The 12,949-nt window shown below is 38.6% G+C and overlaps 1 protein-coding gene across 1 annotated transcript in view; it reads left to right on the plus strand.

Moving 5' to 3' along the window:
- CLIC4 (chloride intracellular channel 4) overlaps positions 1-12,949 on the plus strand; it is a 33,041-nt gene that overhangs the window by 491 nt on the left and 19,601 nt on the right. The window lies entirely within an intron of this gene.

The raw sequence follows: 12,949 nt of genomic DNA on the forward strand, positions 1-12,949 counted from the left end.
AAAAGGGCCCTTCGGTTGGGGGGGGTTTGGGGGGGGGGGGTGTGTGTCTGTGTGTGTGTCCGGAGCGGGGAGGGAGTGCGGGGAACCGGGGGTGAGTCGGTGTGTACAGATGGAGGGAGTGACGCTGCGAACCGCAAATAAGTCACTTTTGAAAAGTGTGCCCGCGTGCGTTTGCTGGAAAATTCTTTTCCCGAGAGCAAATGGTGCAGCTGGTGCATAGCAGGACTGTGGGCAACGGTAGCAGAGAGGAGTAACTTGCTCTGTGCACCACAACGCGTTGCCCTCGCGATTCAGCGCCCCGCATTGTGCGCCCAAGTGTGCGCATGAAGGTAGTAAAAATACGAGTTACTTTGCACTCAGTCCCCCACCTACAAAGTGTGCTTTTGTGTCAGAAAGCAAACATGTAAATGCATCACCAGTTTTTCTCCCGAACTAGAAGAATGAGCATGTGTTGTACTGCCCTTATCTGCCAGAGATAACATATGGTATCTCCACATGTTTTGCATTCATATATTGCAGTATGATGCAATATTTTGCATCCTCCGGGGCTCTAGTGATGCAGCATCTTAGTTTTACTTCATATCAAAAATGCAGAGAGTAAATGGTGTTAATCTTTTCTTACTGTGCTTAAACTTACTTTGAAGAAAGCTTCTGTAGAAAAGTATTGTAATTCTTCAGATGAAGTTTCTTTCTCTTGCAGTGAGAAAATAATGAAAACCCTTCATCTGAGATCTTGGGAATTGCTTAGTATAAAAGCCACGATGACAAACATGAAAATTTCCAGCAGACTAGGTAGAGCTTTGAAAATAAGTTATTAAAGATAGATTTTATTTCTTAAATGATACTCTAAAAATGTTGAATTTTTCCTGTTTCAGACTTTTTAGTAGTATCAAGAGGCAATAATAGGACCCAGGGAAAGCATTGGAGTGGAGGATTCCAGACTTGATTTTAGTCAGAATATTTGGGCTCTTAGTATAGAGGTTAGAACTTACTAGCACAGCAATTAAGTTACAGATTACTTTGAATTATTTATAGCAGTACTACTTTAATATAACATGCCGATTTATCTTCATCTGACCTAAAGTTTGTTGGCTGATTTTCCTTATTTTTAAACAAATTCGAGCAAGTGATTGATGGCAGAAGGATTTGAGGGCAGGGGGAATAAGCTTTGTGGGTGTGTTTAAAAAGGATATTTTATGCATGAGGGGTAGCATGGAAGAGGGTGTAAAAACAGTTGTGAAAGGCATGTACTGATTGTGATTAAATTGGTATCGGACCACTAAAGTTGTGAGACTATGTGAAAGGGGAAAAGCAGGGAATTTTTCTGTCCCCCTCAGCTGAAACTTCTTTATTGGCAAGGATTTAAGGTTATATTCGGGATTATCAGTGAGTAGTATCTCCCTCAAGGAAGCCTTTTCCCTGTGTTATGAATAACTGCTGCAAGCTGTATACTGTCTGCCTTTAGGATAGAGTTCAGGTTAAAAAAGAAGTTATTGTCTGCCTTCATGATCTTCAGGTAAAGATTATTTCCCTGTAGAATTCAGCAGAGTAAGAACACCCCTCACCGCAGCAGACAGACCAAAATAGTTCTTTCATCTGGGTGTTGCTGCCTATCCCACACTTTATTGAAGCTGTTAAGTGTTATTGGAAGGGTGTTTTTGTAAAGCTAATAAAACTCTTGTTTGTTACCTGTCTCATTAAAATGGTCACTTCATAAAATGCAAGCAGAATATTTATGGTTATTCAAGAAAACTAATAGTGTCTGTCTAGACGAGCACTAGATTTTGATTTAGTCATTCCTCCCCCCCGCCCCCGTAAATGGGAAGGAAGCTCTGTGTCTGCTTTAGTCTCTTGCATCGTTTTCACCTGGTTATGGGTGCAACCTAGAAAAAGTCTGAAGTTACTGAGTGAATGTTACTGTATTTTGCAATGTAGCTAATCACTTTTCAAACGGTATATGGGGTCTTGGTTCTACCTGTGCACTGTTAGTCAGCGAAGCTCTTAAGGTAGAGGTAGTGGAGAGACTTCTTGACCAAAAAAGAAATCTCTGCCAAATGCCTGCGGCTGAAGGGCGGTAACTGTATGACCTGTGTACAAAGGATTGTAGCAGCCAGACTAAGATGAAACAAAGGTATGGATTAAAGCTTGAGAAACAAACCTGTGAAGCAGGAGAAACTGTTTGGCTTCATGCCCAAAATGTTGGGTATGAATCTTATTAAATTGTGATCAGTAACAAAAGAGAATGGGCACAGCATGGGGAAGAGTGCGCACATGGTTAGGTTTCAGTTATGAATAACTATATAGGGCTGTTTGTCACCAGCAAATTGCTTTGGTTTATTCAAGAAGACAGTGTATCAGTCTGCTGTAACTTGTATTTTCATAGTCTGCGATAAAAGTATGTGCAGAATTAGGATACTTGGGTAAGAAAATGTGTTACAGTGCTGAAACTGAGGTGAATAATCTGTTTCTTGGTCTCAGATAATGAGTAGCTTTAGCAGCTTTTTTGTTACAGTGCTGGTGGGCTGCCTGGGGTCTCTTTTAAACTAAGTGTAAATATTTTTCAAGTCTTTCCTCTGAGAGCTGATTAGGAGAATCTAGTGATGTATCTGATTTCGTTTAGTTTTCTCATATGTTCTTCACATGCTTTATTAATGAGGGAGGCCCACTTCCATTGTCCAACAGAATATTTTTATATGCCCTTGTGGCATTTTAGAGTAGTGAAGACTGTTGTAATGAACGCGCACACAGAAACTCGAGTGTTGTGATCTGAATACAACTCTTATAAGCCACTTGTAATAGCTGCGATTTAGTTGATAGTGTGTGGATTTTTATTGTAAATAAAAAGCATGGTGGACTGACTTGGTCAAATAGAACCACTCATCTGTGGAAACCACAGGACAGAGCTTACAAAACTACTTGTGCAGTTTCTTTAAGACAGTGTACAAAGGAGATGGAGCTGCTCAAAGCTCAGCCCCTGAAGTTCTAGAGGGCAGTTGGTGATTGCATTCTTCTTGTAATAGCAAGGTGAAGACACAGATGATCAACAAGTCTGGTGTTAAAGGAAAAAAACAACAAACTCAACAAACAAGAAATTCATAGTCATATATCTGCTGGCATGAGACGGGTTATAGTAGATGTAGGTAACCATTGAGGAAGGTGCTCTCTTCTTCAACTGTGTAACATGTGTATACTTGCAGATTAATTAGACCTTGGATTTCTGGCAGCTTTCAAATAAGATGTCATTGCGAAATTTGGCACCTGTTTTGAAAATCAGATAAGTGTCTACTATCTGTTTACCTGTGAATTGTACTGTCAGTAGGAAAAAAGCTGTGATTTCACATTTAATAAATACCCTGCTCTAAAACGCCCCCAATGATTGTAACAGAAGCTTGTCTACATTTTTGTATATCTGAATTAAACAGAAATTTGGCAGGTGAACTGTTTGTCTTCCGGGATCTAGGTCCGTTTTGTTCAGTTAAATGTTGGAGCCAGTGGCAGGAAAGGGATGTGTGCATCTGCGTCTCTAGCAGCAGACTTGACATTAGCTCGGGGCTGGGTGAGAGGAGTGTGATTTGTCTGAATTGCATGCATTCAGGTCTGCCTTTGTTTTACAGTTGCTCATTGCCTGTGCGCATCCTTACGTAAGCTCTGATGTGTCATTCTGGAGTAGTATAGCTGCTCTATATTGGTTTATAACAAACCATCCCATGATCATCTTTGTCATCATTTGGGGGGGGGGGGGTGGTTTTTTTTTTTTTTTTTGGCAACTACAATATAGCTGTAAAATTAAAAGGAACATTGAAACAAGGAAATAACAAGCCTAGAGACAGGCAACGTTGCTTCTCAGAGATATTCTTGTCAGGGGTAGGCTTGTCACTTGATAATCTTAGTAGATAAGTCTCCTCCTTAGGTACCGGATTATCCTTTGGAGGTTTTGATGTAATAACCTCAGCACCTGAGAACTTTCTCAGTCCACCTTTGATATGCATTTGGTATAGGTAGCAAAATTTCATGGGTGTCTTATTTCTTGTGAGCAAATACTGGAATATTGCAAGGGATCCTTTTATAAACTGAGATGTAACCATCTTGGTATATCCAGTGCTTAGTTGTTACAAATCAGGCCTTTTCCTTCTCTAGCCACCAGACTACATTCCTTTAAATTCTGCTTGGGAAAGTTCTCATAGCCTGAAACATCCTTGTCTTTTTGATTTGAATCTGATTGCTAATACAGAAACTGGTGTGCTTGGTACAATGTTTAAAAATACAGAGATGGTCTCAAGTGTAAATATTAATTTTTTTGCAAAACATTGGAAAGTAAGCTTAGAGACTCCTAGCAATCATTTTCAAAGGGATGATACAGATGAGTTAGCTTTTCTTCAGTCAGAAATTGCTTCTGAGTAGACGCTTAATGAGTAATGGTTTTATTTACTGGCATCTATCCTCCCCTTTCCAATGATTAACACCTAGACAGCTCAGTTAGATTGTCAAGAGAACTTGTGTTTTACTTTGCAGTTGAAAGATGGCTGACGCTTGTGCACTTTTCCTCCTTGCCCCACAAAGTGGTCTGAGAACTGGCTGAGTTCCTGAATTTCAACTCATTGCCCTTTACAGCCTGCTAATCTGCCAGCTGGGATTGTACGGTCATCTGCAGTGATGCTTCTGAGTCATTTGCTCCATGGTGCATACGAGTGCTGTATGCCATAGATGCATTCTTTGAGCATAGATAACTGCTATAAAAGACAAATCTGTCTTGAGTTTTCTCAGATAGGCAGTATCTCAGGCTGTGCATTGAAGGCTTGAGGGGGAAAGAGGAGCCTGTGCATCAGAGCACGTATTGTGGGACAAACTTTAGGGCCTGGCACCTATCAGAAGTCATGGGTAAATGCACGTAAAGGATCTGAGCAGTCTGAGTCTCGTTCCTGATGCTTTTGTATGTCAGTCTGTGATTGTGTGTACGCGCAGTAAGGAATCCATGGAAGCAGGGAAGAGCATACCTAACACAACACCAAAGTTCTTGTGAAAATATTTGAAGAGAATCCTCTTAAGAGATGTCTTGTCTGTGTGTAGAGGTAGTTGATTATTGAGAAATAACATGTAGATACAAGGAATATTTATGTAAACTCAGTTTCAGTGTTAGGAGTGGGTGGGAGGGTCTGATAGTCTTTCAGTGGGCATCACTGTGATAGTATTGGCATCTTAAGTTAGTAATCATTACCCTCACAGCCTGAAGTGACTCAATGTCACTGTCTAGTCTTTCACTGGTTATCCTGACCTAATCTTGTGGAAGGAAACAGTGAGGAAAGAGAGTTCTTTATTTGAAGATTATTACTGTCTGTCTTTTAATGTGAATAGGGTAAGCAGAGAAGTAGGTGGTTCTGTAGCTGAACTTGTGGATTTTTGAAGGCTATGTTGTCTCTTACAAAAATCTGTGTTTGGAAAAATCTAGTTTGGGAATTCATTGAACTTGTAGCTAAATAGTAATTTATGTACTTTGACAAATGACTTTTGTACTCTGAGGTTGCAAATTTGATTTTTAAAGGTGCACATTAGTTAAAAGGGACAAAAAGAGCCCTGGGCTGTTGTTGTTTTCTCACCAGTGTAAGCATGTTCAGATTGTCTTTTAAACGAGACATTCATTGTGATATGACTAACACAAGGCCTATACACTTTTATAACAGTGTCTACCTACATCAGTTCCAAGTTCTGGCTGGGCTGGACAGGAATCCGTAAGAATTACTTAAGACTGGATAACTGTACTTGGCAGTAATTGGATTTGTTGTCTTTTTTTTTTTGGTAGGTGTTCTCTTTTGCCCTGCAACTGATAATCAACTGAGCAGTGCAATTCTATAAAACCTTAACTGGACAGCATGGGAGAAAGTAAGGTGTTTTTGTCTGCCAGTGTAGATGTTTAGTTTGTCTAAGACCACAAACTTTAATTAAGATGGTCGTTGGTTTTGAGTTGACTGTCCATGGAAAAATAATTTACATCTGTACTTGTTATCCATCTAATTTGATTTTTATCTTCAAAGTTCTTTGTAAATAACCCATAACAAACAACTTATTGTCCTAATTAAGGTGTTTTTTTTTCTTGCATATTCTTTACTTCAGAATGATAAGAGTTTCACTCTTAAAATAGATGCTAGGTACTCACTCTGTGCTCATTTGTTGTATTAAGAGCTTGTGAACATTTTAACAGTTAAAACATCCAAACCCCAAGTCGTCATGTTGCCTTGATATGAGTTTATATAGAGCTTTGACTTCAGGAGCTTTAAATCCTTTATTTAGAATATTTTTTTCCTAAAAAAGATAATACTTAAATTTTTTTAAACTTGTTTTGAGTTATTTGGGTTTTTCTTAATTCAGGTCAAACAGGCATTTGTGGCACAATCTGATTTTTAGGGCTCTGAATGCTGTGTTTGTTTATGCTGAAGTGAAAAACATAAGCTAAACTGCTATTAATTACAAATGTCTTTGTGTGTAAGTTCTCTGAGAGTTCAAACTTATTCCTTGTATTGTTGGCTAGACAAAGGGCAAGGAACTTTACACGAGGAAAGGAAATGACTTAGTTCTGTACACTGAATATCCATATTAGGTATAAACTAAACATAGGAGTGTAATCCAGGAGTGAAGTCATATCTGTATATTTTCATGAGAAGAGCTAATGAGATCAGTCAGTGCTACTGGATCAGCTTCAGAGTTTTTTGGCTCTGTTAAAGCATTACTATTTTGGCTAAAGTTTGATGGTCTGTACTTTGGAGAGCTGCTTTTCTTAAATAAAGGAAATAGTTTTTTTATGTGGTGGTGTCTGAAAATAAAATCAAAGCAAGCATAAGTATATTTCTGTAGTCTTTCAAAGTGATGTATTAGCTGCCCTAGTGAGACATGTTGTACTGGAGCTTAATGAGATAAAGCAGAGTGTCCCAAAGGAGGAAGTTCTACGCTGCAGCTGAAGAACTTGGATACCATCTCCCAAGGGATGTAGAATACAGTCATAGAGGTGCCTTTTAGTAACTAAGTTGCACATTGCTTGCCTTGGAGCCAGAAACAACAGAGAACAAGCCTTCCTTGAAACCTTTGTGCTCTAGCTGCTCTAAAATAAAAATTCCAACACCAGTTTCAGTCTAAGATAATGCTTTTCCTTGCTAGAGCTGTTGAATATGCTGTTAGAAGGGGGTACGGGTTCAAAACTGTAGCTCTCTTTCAGCGAGTTTTGAGAATTTGAGCAATTTCTTTGTTCATTGCCACATTCTTCTGTGGACATTGCAGTTTACATTTTGATTTGGAGGCAGTGGTGGTTTTAGCTGTATTCCTTATTTTATCAGGATTTTGAAGCTCTTACATGATTGCTTTTGGGCTAGCATTTTGGCATGAAACTCATTTGGGCATGTGACATCAGCTCTCCTGCTCGAGTTCAGTCTAAGTCAGCCTGGTGACTTGAATGACCTGGCTGTTGGTGGAGAAGGAGCAGTGCACAGGGTGAAGCTGGGGCAGCTCTTCACCATTCCTCTCTGCTGATCTCTCCAACTCATTGCTCATCTTAGCTCTGTGAATTAGGTTATAAAATACCATAAACAGAGTTCTTTGTTTTTCTGTCCTGTAGAAGTGATGCATGTTCAGAGGTTTATTTGAAGAACTCTTAAATGCCAAAGATAAAAATTTTAGTTGGTCTTCTGATCCCCAGTGTCAAGGTTTGCAGTTCTTTCCTATAATTTTTATAGATGCTTCATTATTTGCGGGGGCGGGGGTTTGGAAATAGGTCTCTTGGGCTGTAGCCAAAGCACACACTGTACTTTGTTAACAAATTTAGTAAGTGTGTGTGGGGAGAATCATTGTCATATGCAATGCCTATTCCAAGTTTACATGCTAGGTACCCAAAGGCAAGTTTCAAGCACTATAAAAGAAACCTTAGTACTGTAGAGTTAATTGCCTGCTTACAGTTTCCTACTAGAATATTGCAAGAACATGTCAAGCTGTTACACAGCAAATTTTAGTCAGTTTAGCCCTGTTTATCTTATTGAGGTTTGTTACAACTGGATCACTGTGTTAAAGGTATTGCCACTGGAGTAAGAGGGACAGAAGAGAAGAGATGCCAGGCTTCTGCTGTTAATGAATAATTAAGTTTTCCTGTGTCACGCTAGGAGGTGGTCATGTGTGTGGCTGTCCACAATAATCCCAAGTTTTTGTATTCGTATCATTAAGCTAATTTCACTGAAGAAAATGGTGGTTAGTATTTAATGTAGGCTTTGATTCTGACTCTTCATCTGATTCTCCCAAAGGATGAACATGGGATAATTTCTTTTCTCCAAAGAACTAGAAGTGGTAATTAATTTCTACTGAACTGTGAAGTTACTTTAATACATCATGAAGATCCCATAGCTTTTTCCAAAAGCTTTACAGTGAGAATTAGGTAGTGATGAACAAGAGTTGCAGGGAAGTGTACAAGTCTGCTAATTATTTTGTTAGGAATAGCATCACAGGGCTAAAAATAGCATCATCCCAAAATGGTCACTTGCTGTTACAGTCAAATGTCTGACACAGTGGTGGCTTATCAGAAAGGTAATGACTTAAGAGGCTACTTGAATGGGCTGATAAACATTCCTTTCCCTGGTTTAATAGCCAGATCTCAGTGCAGGGAGTTCAGTTCATTTTTTTTAAGCTTTTTGAGTTTACAGGAATTTCAGTTGATGTGGAAGTTGGATTGATTACAAATTGTGCAAAGGTGATATAGCTTGCCAAGAGGCAGTGATAGCTAAGGTTGCTTTTTCCCTGGATGGAGTTGATGTCAATCAGCATATAGAAAATATAGACTAATCATCTTAGGCTCTTTGTATTTGCAGTGAATTCCAGGTATGAGCTCTGGCCTTAGGCTTTTTGTTTTCTATTTTTCCTATGATTTTCTTAACGGACTAGCTATTTAAGGTAGCAGTGATTACCTAAATTGTTCTATAGAACTAAAATTGGGGGCTGCGTGGTGGTTTTGATTTGGGAGTTTAATTTGATAAAGTGTTAACAAAATTTTTAAAGTTTTCTTATAAAGGTCAAATAAAGGGGTTACACTGATCAGTGTAGTTCATATGAAGATAAGACTGTGATAGAGGTGCTGTGAGCTTAATTTGGAGCTTTCTGAGGTCAGCTGTCTTCAGTTTGGAAATGAATGTACACTCTTTTCCTGAAAGATATTTTCTTATTTTTAGGTGGCACATAATGAGGTATTTGCTTATCTTGTCACTTCCTTCATGAAAAAAGTTACCTTCTGAGTTCAGAAGCATTTGAAAGGTATTGGGGAAACTTATGGTGGAGGTTAGTTAATAATGACATTAGAGAACAAGATTACATAGAAAAGGCATGATGCAGTGGTAGTGCCCTTTTTGCACTGCCTGTCATGCTGTAGGCTCATCTACTGACAACACAACATGAGGAACAAAGGTGAATTTGAAATAATAGCTACGTAAGGTGCCAAACTGCTGACCTTTGAGGTGATGAGAATGATGTTGGATGTTTTATTTAGAATCTTCTTAACATTGTGAAAGAATTGCAGGAGTTAGCTTGCTTGTCAGAGACATTTAATAGTGTGAATAAATCTTCTTAATGGTTACTACAAGGTTATTTTGTTCTTAGACTGAATCTTTAGTGACTTTTAAACTTACATTAACTTAAGTTAGCAGTAAATGAGTAGGATAGGTTTCAAAATACATTAGACAGCTTTGTTAAAAAGCTGTGCTGTGGTATCAGCTGGAATACACAGGACCTGTGCCCTGACACTTAGGATACCAGCAGCCTGAAGCTGTCTTGAGACTTGCCTTTGCTCCTGTCTCTTTTTAAGAGGTTGACATGGATCTTTAAACATGCAAGGTTTTTTATCTATTAAGAAAAACATTTAAAGGAGCGAGAGTTGGTTCATAAACATGACAAAAGTCAGCTGTAATGAGCACTCAGAACTGAAGTGAGGGAACTTAAACAGTATGTTAGATATTGAACAACTTTGCCAAATGTGAATTCTAACATAAAGATGAGGTCAAGACAAATGTAATCTCTGAGCCTAGCAGTACTAGCGTGGGGAAATACTTAAAATCTTCTTTATTCTATCCTCTTCATGTGTGGATTTTTTTTCCCTTTATGAGGTCGTCCAGACTCTTCAGATGGGATCCATATCACAATTCTTGGACACCTCTGCCTGTGTGGCTGTGGGCTAGTAATGTCCTGTTAGGCAAGGTGTGTGTAGCAAGTGGTTTCCAGGCCTTTCTCATTCATCTTTCACGTGGATGTGGTGATAGCAGCTCTCTCACTGGTTAATTATTAAAGCAAACAGATGATTTTGCAATGTTTATGAAGTGTTCATTGCTTGAATGTTCTCATTGGTAAGTCTGGTGGGAGAAGGGAACAAACATGCTGGATGGAGTTGTCCAAGGTTGCCGTTGAGTTTGTGCTGGCATAGCTGTTTTGTCGATGTGTTTGAATAATGAAGAGCCTGAGATTTTGTTTACTTCCATTAGTTTGCCTATCCTTATAATAGTGTTCTTTAAATTTTCTATTTTAACTTTTTTTTTCAGCATTCCTTGTTTTATACTTGCCAGGATAGCTGAATATGAAAGAAAAGTATTTCATAGCAGCGTGTCAAATATCTGTAGACAATCTCTCAATATTAAGGTTAGACTAAGACTTACTTTCTCACTTTCAGCGCTATTAAGACAATGAAAATGAGTGTTTTAAATTCTTGAATGTGACAGGCAGTGCCTGCTGCTGCGACTAGCCATAGGTTTCCAGTAACAGTAATAAAATGTTAGATCTGTATTGAAACATGGCATGAAGGTCCTTCTAGTATTCTGAATCTTTTGCAGGATGCAATTGTCCTTCTAGCTGTGGGATGTTGGGGGTTTTGTTTGTTTTTTTCCTAGTTCTGACCTTCCCTGTCTTTTGCTTATTGTGGCAGGGAACTTCTTTAGGCTGTCAGCGATGTCAGCCTTATTTATTATAATGTGCCGCTCTTGCCTGTTTAAATGTCCTGTTAAGTTTTGGTCTGCCTGGTGGCATAAGGACACCACACAGAAACAAAAGCTCTGATATGTAATTTGGGGTACTAGTTATCCACTGTCCTAGAGAGGTGAGATAAAAGGTGAACTGACAAAACGGAAGCGTCCCATTCATCTTGTCATCCCTTGGATTAAATCTGGTTGAACCAGATTTAGTTAGCATCAGAGTTCAGGGCTTGACTCTAGCTTGCTCTCTGACCTGTTCCTCCCATAAAACCACAAAACAACTCCCTTCTCAAACTAACAAATCTGAAAGGGTGAGAATGAATTGAACACTGTGTATTGCAGACAACACTTTTTCAGTCCTGATCTCTGCAACTTGCTACCTTGTCACCTGTTTTCTTCTTTTGAATGATGCTTCATTAATATTTGAGACATTGGGACCCTTTAAGATATATTTTGGCTTGCAGAGTGAATGCTTACATATAACAGAAGCTCATCTATCTACTGCCTGAACAGAAACACAAAACAATGGGTATAGTGGCGCCATACAGAGGAGGCATTTGATTGGTGTTACATCAAATACTGTTGTAGTCCTTTCATGGACATAATTCTTTACATCTTATCTGAAAACACTGCTCAATAAACAGCATGGAATTCTGTTTATTCAGCTTGGCAAGATAAAGGTCCAAGCAGATGCTGCAAGGATTTAGACTGATATTACCAGACCATTTTCAGTATTCATGTGTGGAACGTTAAACCACTCTTTCCTGTATTCTTTCATCTCAGGAGTTTTGAATTGCTGTATGTTTTTCACTTGAATCACTTTGTTAGTTTACCTTAAACCATTTCCTCTCAAAACAATAATCCATATAGAGTTGTTATTAATTTACTCATTTTTTTGAATGAGCTTACTGTTCATGAAACATGTAAGAGTGATTGCTATCTGCTGTTTTAAGGTAATGAGTATGCATCATGCTGTTCTTCTCATGTAGTTTTTCCGGTGGATTTTTTTTTTCTTAGAACTGAGATATGTTTCAAGATTGATTGAGTTCAAAATTTGAACATACCCTCTGTTTTTTTTTTTTTTTTTCCCCAATATGTTTATTTGTTGGAACATTAATCTTCTAGACTTTGCAGATTGCAGATTTCTGATTCAGGGGAGTGAGGACTTCCTTGGTAGTATAATCAAATAGCTCCAGTAGCTGTCTTTGGGAAAGGGTATTCTGTGAGATATGTCTAAAATGCATTTTTCCCTCTTCATACAAACTTTTTTTTCTGCTTCTGGTATGTCAAATCTGGGAGAGATTCCCTTGATAGTTTTGGGTAAATTAGGAAATGGTCTTCTAGTGTTCTGCCCTTTTCTTTTGTTTTATTTACATAGGCAGAGACTGAACTGTATTACATTTCTCATCAGATGCACTTTGACTTTACTGTTATTTCTCCAGTCATTTGATTCAGTTTGGGAAACTTGTAGTGTGCTCCTTTTAACTGGTTGCTGTTTGAAACAATTTTGCAGCGCTTTAGGACCAAAGATTTCTAGAATTCTGTTTTACTCTCGAGTCTTTCAGAACTATACTATATAAGGCCTTTGTGTCCTTTTAAGTGTTTCTTTGCTTGTTTATTTTTCTTGTTAGTCTTCCAGTAAACTTCAGCACTACCTTGGTAAAGTAAATACATGCAGGTTCTTGTGTTAGGATTCAAGTTAATTTTTATGCAGCTGTAAAGAAAAACATTTCACAATTAAAATGGATATTTTTTCTTAGCTTGTTTAGCTGCTTAAGGAGTTGTATGTTTACTTATACTCTTTGGGGTTTTTTGGGGAAAAACAGTCTCATTTGAATGAAATCACTGCTTCAGGGAAAGAGAAAGGGAGGAGGTGGCTTCTGCATTGGCTGGATCAGCTAAGCTCAATCTTCCAGACAGTGGGATAAGTAGATTCCCCCCCCCCCCCCCAAAACCGGGACCCCTTGCTGGGG

Source organism: Haliaeetus leucocephalus, unplaced genomic scaffold, assembly GCF_000737465.1.
Source record: "Haliaeetus leucocephalus isolate CR32 unplaced genomic scaffold, Haliaeetus_leucocephalus-4.0 Scaffold517, whole genome shotgun sequence".
Classification (NCBI taxonomy): Eukaryota; Metazoa; Chordata; class Aves; order Accipitriformes; family Accipitridae; genus Haliaeetus; species Haliaeetus leucocephalus.